Genomic DNA, 18,972 nt, shown 5'->3' with positions numbered 1-18,972 from the left:
GTAACAGTGTTTCCTCCCGGCTTACGGTGTTCCCAACATTGTTTTAAAAGAGCCAAGGTAGAAATTTGTAGTCCAAGGGAGCAGAGAAGGAGCACGGCCCTTGCTATCAGCCAGGGCCAGGCCCAGGTGAGCTGCAGGTGTGCGCTGATGGGGCCGCCCTGCAGCAGGCTGCAGCCGGCCCTGACTCCACCTTAAGCTCTTCATGCCATGTAGGCCCCATGCTCCTGGACACTCTCTGGTATGTTCAGGCCTTTCCAGAGGAACCTGGAGGGTTTTCTGGTCTCTCAGCTGCCTGGCCCTGCAGTGAGAGTGATTTTGGGTGGTGACTTGTGTGGGAAGCCTCCTGGTGCCTTTGCAGTGAAGGCTCCGGCCTTCGCACTGGCGGCCATGGGCAGGTGGGAGCTGTGGTGGTGTGGAGGCTCTGAGGGGGCTGCAGGAAGGCGGTGAGCCCGTGGAGCCCTTCTAGGCTGTGAGTAAGAGTCCTGTGTGTTATAAATGGTGTGTCAGGAGTTAGAGTGCTTCTTGGCTTCACAAATTGATGTTAATGTTGCTGTGACCATACTTCAGCAGGGTAGTGGTGGTTGCTTCTCACCCCAGGCCCGACCCAGCTGCTCCAAGAAGGGAGCTTGAAAACGAGCATAGTGGGAAACGAGTCCTTTTTCTGATGTTGCTTCTCACCAGCTCTTTTTGTTACGCTAATTTTTTCCTTTCTTTTTTTCTTAGTGGTCGAAGTCTTCTCTTCCTGCCTGACAGAAAACAGCAGTGAGGAGCCTCATAGCGCCGTTAGCTGAGCAGGTTGGTGCCCCGTGCGCGACAGGAGGAGTGGGTTCTTCGAGGTGGGGGAGCCTGGAATGCTTCAGACTTACATGGGTATGGTTCAGCATTTCAGAAGCGTAATATCATGGCAGTCAGGATCTGGGCCTCGTGTTGATAGTTCTTTCTCTACAAAATGTGCTCTTCAAGCTGCTCTGAGACCCCTGCACACGAGTCCCTTCTGGGGGTCTGCAGCGGGAGCGATTCAGACATGTGAAAGTTTGCTTCCTTTCCATTTGAACGGCGAGCGAAAGGCTAATTCCATTTTACAGTCATCTTTGTACCAATATAGTTTGTATGTTGCATTTGACCTCCTGTAACAAGGTTAAACCACAAGGATCCCCTTGAGAAGTTGCTATTCATCTTTTATATGTGAAGATTTTCAAGTATAGAAAGGGGATAAACCTAATATGGTGTTTAATGGAAAAAAATTATGACACCAATAACACATCTGTGTCTGTAATTTCACAGGTTTTCTTTCTGTATATTTATATATGTATATATGTATAATTTAATATCAGCCTCAGGGTTGTGGTCTCACATGTCATCAGCTTGCAGGAAACTGGATCCTAGGACTAAGTATCAGATGAGTTGCTAATGTTTGGAAAAAAAGCAAAAAACATGCTTTGGGTCTCTGTTTTATGGCCGTTATTGAAGTAAGAATTTGTGATTGTAACCTGATGCTTGCCTCACCAACATGTTTTCATTATTGTCTGGATAATTGAAAGTCCAGGCAAATTTGGATGTTAGGAGATATTATACATGAAGGTCTCAGTGCTCAGCACAGCTGAATGTAGAGGTGGTTCAGATTAAGGATGAATGTTTCACCATTTTATGTGGGTTAGAGATTGTTTTATTCCCCACCAGCAGCAGTCCAGACACAGGCTGATTAACATGTACTTAGTTTACTTCCAGGGCTGCTTCTCCAGCACACCCAGGCTGTCATGCACGAGCTCTCGCTCTGAGCAAAGTGTAACTTCTCAGGCTGACTTGGCAGCAATTCAGAGTAAACTACTCACAACAATACAACGATGTATTTTATCTTGCTCTGTGAGGAAATGCCTAAACAAAAATGGGAGTCGAGTCTGAGCTAGCCTGCTTGTGTCTAAGGAGTGGGGGGGGGGGAGGGTTTAGAGGTGGCACTGTGAGAAAACGGCTTGCAAAATTCCTTTTAAATGTGCAAATGACTATTGTTGTTAGTGTGGAAATCCCTGAAATGTCTTATCTTTCCTGGTATGAGCAAGACGTTTCTGTAGAAAGAAGCTGCTAGATCTTCCCCAGCCTGCAAAAAGGAATTTAAGCCTTTCTGTCTGTCTTGGGCCAGTCCTTGCAGAAGTTTGGCTTGTTTTTGTTTGTTTATGCGAAATGGGTGGTCCTGGTTCAGTTTGTGGGTTCCAGGGCTATAAAAAAGCCCAGAACCTTGGTTTGTTGGCAGGAGCTGACATTTGTTGAAAATCATCAGAGCCGAAAGGACAGATGATGGGGACCTAACCCAAAAGGTGGTCCTCTGTGTCAGCGAGACATGATGACAGGGGCACCTCTCTGCCATAGTCCAGGCCTATTCCTCTTCCGTGGGTAAACACATGATTTAAGTCCACAGGATTTATGGATCTAGCGGTTTCCCCACTACGTTAACTAAAAGTTGACATAAAAAAAGGTAAATGAGGTTTGTAAGCTAATCCCTATTAACTGGGCATAACTGGAAAATTAAACCAAACAAAAACTTTGGGTGGCTTTGAAAAACACCATGAGACTTTTCTGCCAGATTTCTGAATCCTTTAATTAGATGCACGTGTCTCCACTGACTAAAAACCAGGGCTCGATCACTCATTAATCTTCACACACGAGGGGCAACCAGTTCAGCACAGCGTTCAGCCACGGCGCGGGCAGGCACTGGACAACGTGACAGCAGAGCGGCTTACTGCTGACCCGCCGCTTGGGTAAAAAGCCTTTGAACAATTGGAAAAACCTAACTCCATATTTGAGTTCTGCAAGGAACTAATTACTTGCCTGGACTCTGCCCACATACCAGCTTCTACCCCCATAAATCCACCGAACAGCAGGCATCCATGAAAGTCCTCCACACTTCTTTTCTGAATCAGGCTCTTTATGTGTATCTCAACTTGCTTGTGGAAGATTCATGGCCCAAGCTGCCTTAAGTATTTTTGTTATGAATAGGAACCCTTAAACATTTCCTTCTCATTTAATTTATCATTTTTTTTAAGCTTTCAACACTGGGTGCAAGCTAGAAATAATGGGAGGCAAAGTTTGTCCCTGAGAAAAGGGCCTTAAAATAATAAAGCGTGCAGCGGGGAAGGAGAGGAACAAGGGAAATAAATTAGCCACTTGTGAGATGGGAAGTTTCTTGTGTCGTGTGGTTTCTGCGTTTCATCCTGGTGTCTCTAAGTATTGACTTGATTCTGTGTTTGAGTGTGCTTTTAGGCACAAATGAGAAAACAGCAAAAAGAACAATGACAATTGGAGCAACTGTGTCCCATGCTTGCTGCTGGCTTTGGGACGTGGAGGTGTGCAGAGGTCATTCCTCGCTGCCGGGACTTCTCAGAAGGAAGACTGGCCAGAGATAAATGCAGCTCAGTAGTTCCACTTCTTCAAGGTTCTTGTTAATAATTAATTATTAAGCACTGGTGATTTATTTCCACCCGCACCAGTGTTTTTTCTCTATGTGGGCTGGGAAAGTTAAGGCTGTGTTTTGAATTAGGGGTTCAAACAAATCTGCTCAGCTCAAAAGGAAACGGAGTTGAAAACACTGACTTCCTCCTGGTCAGGCATCACAACAATAAACCTGTTGAGATTTCACTTGGAAATGGGTTGCGGGTTTGCTAATAAGTTTAGTAAATCATTTTACAGCTGGATTTGTCCTTTAAGTTCATAACAGAATACAATGCCTAATACTAGCAATATCTCTAGAATTTAAACTAGAGACACGTTTGGAGTAAATGCTTTGTTTACTGCATCTTTAACAGAATAAGAAAATTCAAGGAAATTCAAATTAAATATAAAAAGGCTGTTCTGAGCTATACAGAATCCCTAAGATTATACAGTGAGGAATACCTGTATAGTCATCAGGCTTTCTATGAAAAAAAAATACGAAATGCAAGTCCTGAGCAATTGTTTCATGTGCAGCTTGGCCCTCAGATTCAATAACAGGCTACTTTTCTCAGCTGCTGAAAGCCCTCTTTTACGGGGGCAATTTGGTTAGATGCCTTTTCAAAGGGAAATCGTATCCACCTTGTTTTTGACTGCGTGCTGTGTACGTGTGGTGTACGGGCTTACAAATGTGCAAATCGCTACCAGAGTAAGAACGAACCTTACCACGGGCAAACGATACGGTGTGTGCGATGTAAATTTTCAGGAGTTTCATGTTTGGTCAAATCACACTTTATAAAAACTCAGTGACAAACCTCGAGTTGTCTTTAGGTGGAGCAGTTCTCTTCCTGTTGCTGAGCTCACCTTGGTGTTTGCGAGCCGGCTCTTCTGCTGCTGGGACACTCGAGCATCTCTGAGCTGAGTGCTGCAAATGAGGTGCCCGGATGAAATGCGGTTACCTTCCCAGAAGGCGAGGCTTATCACCTCCAGGGCTGCTCTGCTTTCCACTGACTCAGAAGGAGAACATTTTTCACTGCCTGTTCCAAACCAGCCAGGGAGGTGGAAGACAGCCTATATAGTTTCATCTAATCTGATGCTGGAACACGGAGAGCATTGCATTGGTTAGCTGTGATTCAGAACGTTAACCACTAAATCAGTTAGAGGAATTTATAATTCATTTCAGCTATTGCAGGATTTAGTACAATAAGATCATTATTGCCTTGAGATATCCTTCAGGTCATTAATTTAAATTAGAAATGCCTTCAAACAGGATATCACGCACAGCTCCTTCCATGGATTCTGGAGTTTAAGCTCAAGAAATACTTCCTGCCAGATATATTGCTTTTGCAAATGCGAGTCGCTGCTTCCCAGTTGTGTAACACCTGACTGTTTACAGTTCTCAAAGGTGGCATTGCAGAAGTGGCACAAGTATTCTTAATTATGCTAATTACCATTGCTGCTTTGTAAAGGGCTGAATTCTTCTGTAATTGAATCGCTCTCCTACGTTCTGTGGTGATTTTGGTGTCACAGGGGTGGGGTTTATGTTGATTGCACAACTCGCTTCTAACTCACATGCTAGGGCTATAAAGCCAGGGCATCTCCGATAGCAGCAGCAGCTCATTGCAGCTAGTTCGTAAGAATTGGCTGTGGTGGAAGGTGTTAGAGGAAAAGTAACTGTGACTGTGTGGGTGAGGTGGGCATCTGCTGCGGAATGCAGCTCCTGGAATAGGGACAAGGCCTGGGCTAGGGGCAGGACTTGGTACAGGACGTGGTGGTGTGAGCTGGGGCTGAAGGAAGGGCTGGGGCCAAGCCAAATGTGACGGGATGAGCTGTGCATGAAGGAGGCAGAATGCCCCAAATGCCTGGGGCTGTGGGAGGCTTGTTGTGAAGGCAGCCCTCACAGCCAGGTGTTGGGCTGGCATGTCAGCAGGAAGGCTGCGGGCAGAAATAATTTTCCAGAGTGGATCAGTATGCCACCAGCCACCTTTAAAAGTAGCCTACAATCTGAGCAATTGTTCTTTGAACAGAGTGGTCTTAAAATGGAAAGAGAACATCAAGAGGTGGGTATTGCTGAGTTAGTTTTCTTTATCACCTCTTTAAGGGATTTTTTCTTTTTTACAGTGCTGTCATCAGCAGTTGATAACATTGCTGCTTTTGAATACATGGAGATTCTTTTTACACACCTGAGAACAGGCCTTGTATAAAGCCAGGGAAAAAAAATTGTTAGTTTCTGCTCTGTGCATCTGATGATAGCTTCCTGAAAGGCACTAGGGATGTCTGCAGGAGTCCCTGTTGCTTTTAGAAGAGTATTGTAAGGACTTTATGGAGGGAAAATACTGCAAAAGCAAATACTGGGACTCTTCCATTCAAACCATGGTGATCTTCCCGTGTGGTAGGGATGCTTTCACTGCACGATGAGCCAAGGTCTTACACTTGTAGATCACTCTTCTGCGTTGTCTCCAACTTGCTCAATACCTGAGCAATCTATCTTGCAAAATTTGTCCCAAACTGTAGTATAAAATTTTGTTGCACCGTTCAGCAGAAAAGACTCAGAAGCGTTTAAGTGTCAATTTCTTTGGTGTTTTAGACAGGCCCAGCCTTTGAGTATTTTTAGCCTGAATTCCCATGTTCAGAATTAGGATTACCTCACACCCATGGTTTGTTTCACCTGGGTTTTGAGCAGAGGTCTTCACTGAGCCTGTCAACGCTACAGGCAACTGGAGAAACCCAGCGTTTGGGTCTGAGCATCCGTGCTGGTGACTGTGAACTTCTCTGCGGAGGTGTTTCCAGCAAGCATGAGGTGGCCACAGAACCACCACGAGCTCGGGCAGCTCAGAAATCCTTTTAGGACCAGTCCAGGGGAAGCAGCCCAGCCCCTCCACAGAAAGCTGGGCGTCGGAGGGGAGACCGATGGCTAGCTGGAGACGTGGCGGAGTGCTTCTCCTCCGCCCCAGTCCTCCCTGTTGTCTTCCCACTTCTTGGCTAAATGGGGAAAGGAAAGCTCCTTGGCCGCTTGCCACGCTGAAACCCCCCCAGCCCTGATTTATTATCACCGAAACCAGCTGCAGATGTTGGCTGGGCCAGGGCTCTGCTGCCAATTAGGGCGTCTCATGCAGAGATTACTGCTCCGCTCGCCGGGCACTCAGAGGAGAGCATGGCTGACGGGAGCGGGGCTGTGCAATAAAAACGGGCTTTAAAAAGATGAAAAATAGGTTTCACCTAGGCAGGTAAAAGACAAAGCTGAGCGGCTGGAGCAGTGCTCGGTGGCGGGGGGAGGCTGGCCCAGATTTTTAAGACTTTGTATGGGTTCCCTTTTCTTAGGTGTTTCACTGGGAAAATGAACCCTAAAATTCCACCCAGAAACTTGCCCAGCCAATGTGGCTGTGTCCATGTGTGGTTTGGGGGCTTGTGATTTGTCTCAGGCTTACTGAACGTCTGGCTGGACCGTTCCTGTACTTAATGTGAGACCTGCAGGAAAGCGGGCCTGGGCTTCCAGGAGCACTGCCAGCTGTACGTGGCAGTAGGGAACACAGTTTTCAGGGAACTCATCTGTGAAAATAGCTTTACCCAAACCTATGAAAAAGGGCAGGAGGGGAAGAGACCACACTGAATGTCTGTGATGTACATACTGGGCTCAGGACAGGTATTTTCTTCTGCTAGCAACCCCTTGCTTAACTCCAGCTGGCCACAGTTCCAGATGATCCAATTCAAAATTAGTCTGATATAGAACCTGATGCTTTTTAATCCCTTTATCCCACTTCTATTATATTTTTGGTCTGTCACCTTTTGCTGAAATTACAATAATTTTGTAATGTGGTACTTCCAGTGCTATCCATATTGCTGTGTGACCCATGCAATCCTGTGTATATGAATTTAAATATTGCCAAACTTAGGTTGCAATGGTGTGTGTAGCACTGCAATTGAAGTTTGACAAAGTTAAATGTGACTGAGAACCAGGTGAATTAAATTTAGAAAAGGTTATTGTATTGAAACGAATATACGGGAAAACTGTAGAAGAATAAAATCTCAGACAGTTTTATTCACTGACACCATTACAGCCTGCAATGGTAGGATGCTCCCTTAGATAACAGTCGTGTTTCTTTTCACCCAAACAGGAACACTAAATTTATTTTTCTTTAAAGCTGCGTTTTTGTCTTGTTGCAGTTCAGCAAAACAAAATCTGAAAGGTATTCTGTTACCTTGTTCCTGTCACATACCTTTCTAATATAGGCTTCGTACTTTTGCTGTGTTCTGATGCTTTCTGGGGAAAAAAACTGTTCCAGGAGGACTTAAACGTGCCTCTGTTTCTAAAGGTTTACCCTCTATATTGCATGGTCTTGTCCATCTTTTTATATGCTTGCTATCATTTTCAAAGCTAATAGGAAATGAATAGAACAAGTTATTAGAGTATTAGTTTGTAACTCCTTCAGATCTTGCTCTTTTCTTTTTAAAGCAGCTTGTATTGACCTACTCAGGTATCAAGTGCTGAGCGCTCCAAATGAAATGCAAAAGCTAATCTCAACACTTGACTGGTTGGAATGAATTCCTTACATATACAAGCAAGATCAGAGCCCATTAGCAACCAATATTAGATTAAATGAGACTAAACATTACATAGTGTGATTTTCCTTCTAGAAGTAGTTTATTATTGCTATAATGCAAAGCACTTCTTCACTGCAGTGCAGTTCAAGTGTTTAGTCTCTCCCGGAGAGCTCGTGCGGTGCTGAGCACAGGATGCATGAAGGAGATCCCGCAGCTTCGGTGGCTTATCGGGAGAGCAATCTGATGCAGTGGCCCCAGAAGAACAGAGGGATGAAATCTGATAACCAGGCTTTACCTAAACTTAATAGCAACATAAAAGACTTTATTTTCTCTTTTAAGGTTTGAAATGTATTTCGTTATGAAAATGCGGTGTTGCGTTACCGTAATGCACAAAAGGATTTTTGCGAGCAAAGCCTTCAGTAAAGTTTCACAGCTACTGTGTCCTGTGGACAGTGGGACACTTGAGGGGACACTTGAGAACAGCCGAAAACACACCTACGGCTAAGCCAGGAAAATAAGTGTGAAAAGGCTCAAGATGCCCTCCTAATGACAAGCCACGGGGCTAGGCAAACCTCGGTGGGACGAGCAGGAGACGCGTCCTCACCGCTGGCACAAATCTGGCTTTTTCACGTTGTGGGATGGGGCAATGGAAGAAATATTATTTCTTTTGTCTGTCCTTGTTTACTTGTGAAACTGAGAATTGATTCCTTGTAGTAGGAGCCGCTGCTTGCCACCAGGAGAAATTTGTGTCTGAAATGCCATTGTTCTGCTGCGCTGGGGGCAGAATTGACAAAGCGACGGGTGGCGTTTCCATTTCTAGCTTCTCTAAAGATAACATAAAAATCATGATAGATCTCATGAGGGGACTACGTGGTGCTTGGCCCGGTGTTTCACCTAGCCTGCTGAAAGCCACGAGGACGCTTAACAAATAACACTGACACAGGTCTCCTGATCTTTCCTGTCCCAGTTATTTTGAACTGCCTCCCCCCAAAACACCCCACAGCACCCCTTTAGGCTCTCCAGAAGCCTGTGATGTTGGGCTTTCAGGGAACCAGAGCTAACTTGCAATTGATGATGAAAACCAAGCAAGGCAAATCCCACGCTGTTCTGAGATGGGTGGCTCTGGTGCTAGGTGGAAATGGTGCCAGAACCAGGATACATCAAAACACTTTTTAGAAGAAAAAATGTAACCAAAAGCTGTAGGAGAATAAAGCAGTGCATCTTCATGCTATGATCAAGTGTAACTATAGATTTTCAGTCATTTCTAATGTTTTTTTCTAATTCTAGTGTTTTCTGTAGGACAGCATGGGCATACAATACTAGAAATTTGAAGTAATGTCTTAATGTAATCAAATATTTCGGTCAATCCTGACTTTAGGTTAGTTAATGTATTTTGGAATTTGAGTTTTGCTCTTTTTTTTTTTTTTTTTAATTAGAATCCCAGAGTTGTTTATAATTGGAGCTGGTACAATATTGTGAGGTGGTACAATAGTTTGTCAGGAGGAACACGTGGTTCATACAGCGCTAACAGAAACTCTTATTTCTAGGCTGTAGGAGATGGCAGCAGTATGGCACATATTGGGCACATATCAATCAACTCTAAACATTAAATATTATTTTTAAGATGAAGTCAATCATCCCGTCTTGAAATAATGCCCCTACCTTCCCATAGGCTGGGGAGGAATTTAAGTGACTTTTTAAAGCCAGGCACCTATTCTTCTGGATGCTAACACGTGGTGGGGATACATTCCCTGTAGGTGGTTTGCACAGGGTCCAGAGGACATCATCTGCAGTGCAAGGAATGGTCTCGGATCTCCCCAGACCTAATAAAGCACCTTAACCATAACATTATTCTTTCTCTTGGTAATTTAGCGGTGTATGGAAGCGTTTTATTAGTATGTGGTTTTGGACAAAACATAAAACATTTGAGCAGGCCAACAGCACTTGTACAGTTTGGTAAAAACTGAGGACAATGTTTTATTAGTAAGCCTTCATGGGTGATTTTAATCTCTCCAGCTTCTAATAGAAAGTAAACTGCAACTGGAGCAATGAATCGGAGCGGGTTGGCTCTTCAGTTGTGCACCAACAGTGAGGCAAGCAGCTCTCGTCTGCTGGGACCTGGTCCTCCAGGCACCGAAGGGCTCTGCTCCTGCTGAGCCCGGTGGGAGATGCTGCTTGGTCGTTTGCCAGCAGGAACACACGCTGCAGCATCTGCAGGTTGTGCGTTTTCCACATTCGATGTGAGCCAATAAAACCGAGCCTATAATACACAAAACCAGGGGCTGGGTAGTTAATGGAGAGCCTCTTGCCTGCTTTGTGCAGCAATATTTCATTTAATAGGGTGCTACATAGTGCAAATTCACCATTTAATTATAGACTGTCAGAATTCATGTTCATATTTGCAAAGTTGGGTTAATTCTCTTTACGGTATTTGTGCTTCCCAGTCAAAACAGGAGTCACTTTCTTTCACAGCATACAGGTTCGTAACAGGGTAAGATTGATGGGTAGAAAAGTGCACCTACTATAGGTTGATAACCTAGGTGTTATTTTGCTACTGGCAATTTATTTTGGGTAGACGTTGAGAGATCAAGTGAAAAAGCAGATTGCAAAGCAACATGGAGAAAAAATTCACCCTCCTGAAGGATAATGCCTTCTAAAGGGACTTAGCAAAACTGTCCCCGACAAAAGAGAAGCCAGGAGAAGGTGGTGGGCCAGGAGTGACTGGAACATCTCATCGGTGTGCTGGGCTTAATTGGGCTCTTTTGGTGCTTGCACGGTTTTAATAACGTTTGGAGATGTAGAACTGAAGGCAGTGGCTTCTGTTTCTGATAGATTCCTTTGCACTGAGATTTAATGGATTAGCCAAAATGATGTGAAAAAATGGATCTCTGATTTATTACCTGCAATTTTTCGCTTACTGCAGCATTTTTTTTTACTCAATCACAGTGTTTTCCACCCTGTTAAAGTCTTGTGTGAATAAGTGCTATGTTGTGTTTCTGGATTTGCCCGGAGGGCTCATCAGAGGACCCTTTGCCTACAGTCCCCACCAGGCCATTTAAACAGGAAGTTTAATTTTATAGTATTAAAAAAGAGAAAACGGTACTTAATTATCTGGCTGTGAAACAGCAGTACTCTTTCTTAATTTTAGTAGCTAATAAAATGCTGTTCCTGCAGTTAACTACTTCTGGTCCAAATGCACTACAATTTTGGCTATTTGAATAGAATATTTTATGAACTGTTATATATTGCACTACAGTTTTTAAACTCCACTATGACATATTTCTCTCAAGATTTATTAGCATTTTTTATTTAAAACAATATATTAAAGAGAGGAGAAAGAGTAATCTTAGCTAAAATTCAAATATTAGAAAAACATAACATAGACCAAATCTTTTCATTTAACTTCCCCCCCTCCCTTCTCCTCTCCCACTGTTGCTATAAAAAAGTTTTTTGGAACAACAACCCACACCTGCATCATTAATTCAATACGTCTTCCAACATGACTCAAGCCATAGTATCAGTTTCAGGGGCCATTTGCTACTTAAATGACTTTATGAAAACAGAACAATGAGCTGCCCCTATGCAGTCCTTGCATTAACTCGGGCTAAAATAAACCCCGGGATCGTTTATGTCCCGGTGTCTTTTATATCCCTGCTCCTTCCCTCGCAGTTGCCGTTGTGCCTCCTGCCCCCCGAGCGCGCGGCCTCTCGTTAAGCGCGATGGCTGTTGTGCTGCCTCTGTCCTCAAACTCGTTAGTGCCTGAAGCGTGTCTGCACCGGGCCAGGAGCCTGGCTGGGGGCTTTCTGAAGTGGAAGTGTTTCGGGGAGCAGGCCTTTAGTCGCGGCTGGTGCTGCTGGGTTCCAGGCTGGGGACACAGGGGGGGCGGCGGTGCTGGATTTAGGTCTAGATCTGGCCCAAATGCTGCGTTTGGGAACGAGCAGCGCCCTCAGCCTGGTGTCGCTCACAGCAATGGAAGCGATGATCTGCAGAGAATTCACTTCAGTTTTTGAGCAGAACGTGGGCGCTCCTCGTGTGCTGTAATGGGCCGGGGGCTGATCCAGGGGACCCTCAGAGCTGAGCGGGGCCGGTCCGTCCCTCTGTGGGAAGGAGCCCCCAGGTCACCCTGGCGAGGCTCTGACTTTGTCCCAGCCTGGGATGCTGACAGGGAGTTGGCTTAAGCATGGAGAAGCGAGATCAGCTTCTGCATCTCTGCTGTTTCTGCCTTTGGTTTTGTTCCAAGCAGCAAGAGGGAATTCCCTTCGGAGAGATGGGGATCCTGCAGCAGGCGCTTTGTGTTTGTTCATCACCCTTGGAGCTGAAGCGCTTTCTAAATAGGAAAACCACAAGAGGGGGGAAAAAAAAAGTCAAAACAAATGGAAGAAAGAAGAAAACCTCGTGCAATCCAGCACAGCTGTTCACATTTCCATGCCCTTGTGAGCAGGAGCACGTGGAAGATGTGCTCCTAAAGAGATGATGCCTAAAGAAACAGTGACGGGGCACACCTGGGCAGCTGATTTCAAGCCATTACAATGAAATGAACAGGAAACTAATCACACAAAAAAAGTACGTTCAGTGCCATGTTCCCAGCTTTCTTACCTTGGAGGGCCTGAGACATTTTGATTCGTGTTGTGCAGCGCTTTTTTCTTAAATGACTCTAAATCATCAGCAGGAGGTTTTTAATGGGAGGTCAATTTCTATGCTACCGGATCTTTTTTTTTTGGCTGTTTTAAAATAGGAGGACATGTGAAAGGCAGCATTGGCTCCATCGCCGTGACGGCCTGTGTCCTGTTGGCATGGCTGGGGATGGCCGCCGGGAAGCAGTTTACTCCGTAGGCCTTGGGTGGGAGGAAAGGCACTTAGAAATTCAGCGCCACTCTCCAAAATTCACCTGCTCTTTCTCAGGTGCTTGACTTTGGAGTGAAGTCCAGCTGCAGAGACAGTTCTCATGGAAATAGCTGTCATTCCAAGGGTGTGTCTTTAGGCAGGATGGAGGTTGGGAGCCACCAGGCATCCCCTGGGCTGCCCCTCAGGAGCACCCTGACCTGGCTTCACCCAGGCTGGAGGGGAGGGTGCCTGCAGCAGGGTGCTTGGAGATGGGACTTGGAACTGGAGAGCAGGAATCACCTCCTGATGTTCTGGAAATATGCAGCACATGAGGAATCTGCAACTTAAAATCACTTAACCAGATTTATCCTTGATTTAAGTTTATTCCTACCCATGTATTATACCTCAGAGATGAACTTGTCCACATATTGCTTAGCCTGTAACTGTTCTCTCTGATCTGGGTATTTTATGCAGCTGTAAATATTTGCTGTTCATGATGAAAATGCTGTGGTTGTGAGTGCCTCTTATAAACTCTGCCCAAACAGCAGCTTAATGTGCTGCTCTTTGTCTCCTCAGTGTTTCTAATATCAATTTTTAATGAGACTAATTGTTCTGAGTACTCCCACGTGGCCTGTGTCGGTCCAGCTCCTGAAAACTTTCCAAACTTATTTAGGAAATTCCCCAAGGTGCCTTTGGAGACACTAACATGCCGAAGTTCTCCCAGATCCCACTACCACGCTGGGACCTTTCGTCCTTCTGGCTGATGTTCACTGCAATCCAATTAATGGCACATCAGCGTACCATGATGCTACCAGCACTGACACCTACTGCAAGGGGTTGGACAGGGCAGTGCTGTGAGGAGTGCTGTTAGCTCTGCTTTGCTGCCTAGAACCGGGGCCTGAATCCTCAGGTTATTTCAGTAGGGATTGTAGTGGTGAAAACAAACGGATGAGAAATCTGCTGCAAATTACGGTGTGCAGCTGATGGGAAAGTGACGCTTAAATGCATGCCATGGACCCAGTCTGAGGAATTTGCCCAGTGATGTCCAAGAAGGCTGTAGTGTGGGAAGAGTAGGACTGTGGTCTTCAGAGATGCAGGTTTATGCTTGTCACATCTCCTGTCAAGTCCTTTATGCCCTTATTCCAGGCCAGTTTGTCTCCTCTTAGCGGACAAAGAGTTGCCTATTCAGCATGCAAAAGCCATGAGATCGCTGCCATCCTCTCCTGAGGCTTTGTGACTAAGATATTCTAGATGCAGATCCTCAGCTTCTCCCACGCCAGGACCGCACAATTTTCCTCCCTAATCCATGCACAGTCTCCTTGACTCCTTGAGTTGTACAGGCATAAGTGAGAGTCCCTGGGTGTCCTGTCTGCTGGGGAAGAAATTCAGAGTAAACGGCACAGCCCATAATTCCTTATGAGTCAGGTCGCTTATGATGGAAATTATCATTTGTTTGCATAAGGGATAATACCCTAGTGAGCATCTGCTTAATCTTAGCTGTCACTTAGCAATAGAGGATACGCAATTCATGCTGCCCCCCACTGTATCTAGCAGGAACCAGTTAAAAAGGAAACTATTGTCATCAATTACGTGAGTCAATGTTTTAGAGAAAGTATCCTCCACAGCGGTGTCTCCATAATTTAGATGAGTGCAGTTAGTTAATTTGCAGGCTTTAAGAGACTCGGGCAACTATCAATATTAGCCTTACAAGCATATTGTATACCAGCACAAACAAATGAGGTTATCATTAATATACAACAGTCTGCTAGAAAGCACGCTGCAGTGGAGTGTCCTGCCCTACACAGCTCTTTCACGTGTACATGTGGAGGAAATGCATCTAACAGTCTCCTGCTCTGCATAAACCTTTTTTTTGTTAGTGTTGCAACTTCCACACTGCTTATCACCTATCCCAGGCATGGCTATGAATTGTTTGGGGGGAAAAAAAGCTGCCTGTTCCCTTACAGAAAGCTGCTTATATCTATTTTGGTTTACTCACCCTTAATATAGACATTGAAAAATCTTCCCAGATCTATTTTGAGTGCTGCCTGAACACAAAAATATTTCTGCAACAGAAAGCATCTTCTTGGTGTATTTAAGAGTCTTCAAGGGCTAAATTGGGACTGGATGAGATCCAAGTTTCTGAAGAGCAAAGGCTTTGGGGCAAGGGTTTTATAAAATCTGTAGCAGGGAGGATGACAAGGAAGCTTCTCTGTTTTAAGAAGCACCGCCTTTCTGGTTCAGGTAGAAGTAAGAGGTATAGAACCAAAGTGATTATTCTGATGGGAAAAAACCTCCACTGAAGCTGGTGAAGTAATTAAAAGCAGTGATGTTACTTAAAACAGACTTGACATATCTGAATCACAAAGGCATCAAAAATGGTTTACATTTAGCAGCAGAGTTTCTCGTTATCTGTTACAGTCACCTTGGATTCTGGGTCTGGAATTCAGAATTGAGAGGAAATGTGTTAATCAAGAAAGACTCAGAAAGATGTTTCCATGGGACAAGGTAGCAGCAAGTAACTGTCTGCAGAAAGTCGTGTGCAGCCCTGCATTGGCAGCTGCTGATCATTGAATGAAACCCAAACCAGGGAGTCTAACAAAAATCCCTGCTGGAGTGCTCTCAGAGCCTGTTGGCCAAGGGCACTGAGAGGAGCTGATGGACGGAAAGGAGCTGAAGCGGAGATCATGGCCTTGCCGTGTGGCACATGGGGATCATTACCAACCACCTACAAAGCCATCCTCTTGGCACACACACAGCAAACCCAGAAAGACGTCTGAAGTGCAGCAAGCATTACTCTGATCCAAACTGTAGGATGGCAAACTGACTTGTTCGCAGCGAGGGGAAGCCTTTCAGCACTGGGGTAACACTAATCGATTTCAGAGGAGTGGAGGAAAGAGCACGATGCTAATTGGTAATGGCTGGACTTCATTAATTTTAGACAAAATGCCTGAGACGCCATGTAAATTGTTAGTATTAACCGTTGCAGTGGTGGTTGCTTAACTTAAGGGCATAGGATAAGGAAGTCTGGCTGAGGCGTAACCCGATATTAGATGTTAGACGATAAAAATCACGCACATCCTGCCTGGGGCAGCGGGTCTGTTCTTGGTTCTTCCAGCTGGGATGGGCTGCTCGGAGGCTGTAGATGCATCCTAGCACCTCTTTGGGGGAAAAAAAGGCCTAGCTGCCATCTGAATAATGCTGGAAAGAAAGGTATTTAACAGGCATGCAGGCAGTATGGGACGCACACCAAAATGGGCTGTAAATAAGTAGATGAAGAGACCCTTATATGACTGTGGGAAAGAAAGCACAAAATCCCAAAGCTGGATAAGTATTCTTGAAAAAATTCACCTACATTTCTGAAATCTGGCCGTGAGCTTCCACGCAAGTTCCAGGCAATCTCAGTACAGACGATTCTGCTCTTGAGAGATCAAAAACTTCCTGGTTACCAATAAAATTTTTTACTCCTAACTGCTTAAGACAAGCAGAGTGTCTATTTTGGAAAGCCTGGAGTGAGAGAAGGGAACTCAGCTCCGTGGCTCCAGCCCACGTCTCTTTGGCTCTCCCTACCTCATACGTCTCGTCCTCCTGCCTTCTTCCTTCCCAGCCCTACAGCTGTGCCGCTGGATAGGTGAAAGGCAGGGAAACCCCACTTCTGTGCCTTGTCCCTTCAATATTCACACATCCTCCAAACAGCTTTAGAGAGAAGTCTGTAAAATATTCAGCAAGACCGGAGTGTCCCGTTTTAGTCTGTGTATCAGCCGTGCTGCAATAACGTAAGGACCTTGCTGAGGCCTTGGGCTTTTCCATCAGTGAGAGTGCATTGCTGAGACGTGCATTGATTCATCTGGAAGGACTGGCGTATGCAGCAAGCGCTGGGAGAGTTTAAGAAGTATGTTGGGTAAAAATATTAATCTGTAGAATCCTGGTGGGCCCTTTCAGCGTTAATGTCTGTCTCTGAATGAGAAAGAGGTCTCAGAAGTCCTCCTAAATGTACCCTGTGTCTCCATATCATAGAGAGCAGCACGCCCTGTAAGAGCAAGAGGAGAACTAAACTCCAGTCACTCCTTTGGTTTTTGACTCCTTGTAATTTTTTTATTAAGATAATGCACCATTAAGTAATGCCCCGGCCGATGTGCTGATTGCTTGCTGTTATTTCAGATGTCCATCAGTGCTAAGCAGCCATTAGTATTTACCCACCTGAACGTTATCACTGTGTGCACTTAGTAACCCGGATTCATTTGCCATTATGTAGATTTCTTTTCTTTTTGCGGTTGACACGCTCTTTCTTTAAAGACAACAACCCAAATAAGCCTATTAGTGCTGCGAGCTTGTCGGAGATCCCCGCTAGGCGGGCTGGAATCAGAATGTTTGCGCTTCGAATTTGCTCAATTGGTCCTTTTCCATTATTCGACCTGGATTGCTGCTGTTCGCCACCCTTGTCCACTGCATTAACTGTCTATTACCCTGTTTACCGTCGTCGTGTTAAATGCCAGCTTATGAATGTCAATTTGTTCTCCAATTAGCCATGCCTTATTGACTTGCCCTTAGACTTTCAAACATAAGCTTTCTGAAGTGCCTACCACTATAAAACTGATTTGTTTAATTTTTTAAAGGGATATGGCTTTAACGTGTCCTTTTAGTTTAGTTATCTCGGTTACCCGTGTTTAAGGTCTGTTGTTTTGGCAGTGAGGCTCATTCTAATAGCTTCATATCTGTGTTAATATTTTGTGACAGTTTATGGACTGACCTCGTGCAGGGGATGCATTCATTTCCTTCTCCTGGATGTGGCATGCTGGCAGGAACCTGTTACAGGTGCAAGCGTTTCCCAGAGGTCTGAAAGTTAAGTACAGGCAGGTTTTGTGCAAGGAAAATTAAGAAATCCTTTTGCTTGGGCCTGCTGCAGCCTTACACGACCAGTGTCGGTGTGGGACCAACTCGTTACCCTGGGACGTTCGGAAATAAGAAACGAGGAATTGCATCGTGAAACATCGAGACTCCAAATGATGTCCTGGTGAGGCCACCAGCAAACACTGAGCTGAGTGTGTTCGTTATCACAGGGCTGCAGAGAGGCTTTTCCTCTAGGATCAGCCATATACTGGTTTTTACGTTGATAGCTGCTGGGGCTAGCTGCCACGTGTTGAAGCCTGACACGTGCATGTGCTGCTGTCACGTTCGCAACACCTTAATGGAAAAGCAGAGCAAGCGGGCTGAGCAAGGGGTTAAAAACCAGGCAACCTGGGTCCGACTTTTCTCAGGTTTCTCCAAACAGTCTGCTCGGGACACCTCTGGCAATTATCTCACTGCTGACTGTACCTAGAGGTAGTGCTTGGTTTGGGCTAGCTGCGTGAGTGTTTACTGGGAGTTATCTGTCAGGAGACAGAGACAATAACACACTGGCACAAATGGTTTATTTTTCTTTCCCCACTCCTAACTCCAAACATCCTTTTCTGCCCCAGCTCTCCTCCTTCCAGCTAGAAAAGGTCCCCTTTGATTTAGAAAAAAACTCCAGAAGAGATGACACCAGAAACATTTTTTTTTTTTTTTTTAACTGAGCTCTCCTGGCTGTCCAAAGATTATTTAATTATCATTTTAAAGGATGCAAAATCAGAACCTTGTTAAAAAAGTTGTTAGGAGGTGGGGGAAATCCAGCTTCTCCATCTTCCAGACTCAGTTCACGCCACCCTAAGGGATCCAGGCCCTGGTTATTAGATGCCCACCTCCCCGTGCTCAGCCTGATGGTGGGACCCCCACGCTCCTGCACGCAGTGAGCTGGGTCCTGCCTTCAGCCCCCAGATTTTAATTGCCATCAACTGCTGAGTCAAGCATGATGAAACACATGCGCTAAATTAGACTTTTAATATTTTAGCCTTTCATTTCCTCCTGTCCATGGCAGCTTGTCGTCGTGTTTTATCAGCTAGGTTTTCTGCTCTGTCTCTCCAAAAAGCCCTGTACAGTTTGGTTCGTTGGTTGCCCCAGCATCCCCAGATATTGCTTTCTCCTGTTGCTGTGTTCATCCCAGGTCAGTTGTGACCGATTGTATCAGTGCTACCGCTGAGAAAAGCACGAATCCTGCTTCAGCTCCAGTCAATTAGTCCAAGTTTTCCCCTCTTATGGAAATTGAATCTGCCCTCTGAAAATAACAAATCTCTATCATGCTTAGAGGCTTTTTTTGGTGTTTATTTTAAG

The sequence above is a fragment of the Aythya fuligula genome, chromosome 21, assembly GCF_009819795.1.
Source record: "Aythya fuligula isolate bAytFul2 chromosome 21, bAytFul2.pri, whole genome shotgun sequence".
NCBI classification, from domain to species: domain Eukaryota; kingdom Metazoa; phylum Chordata; class Aves; order Anseriformes; family Anatidae; genus Aythya; species Aythya fuligula.
Note: the sequence above shows the minus strand (reverse complement) of the source record.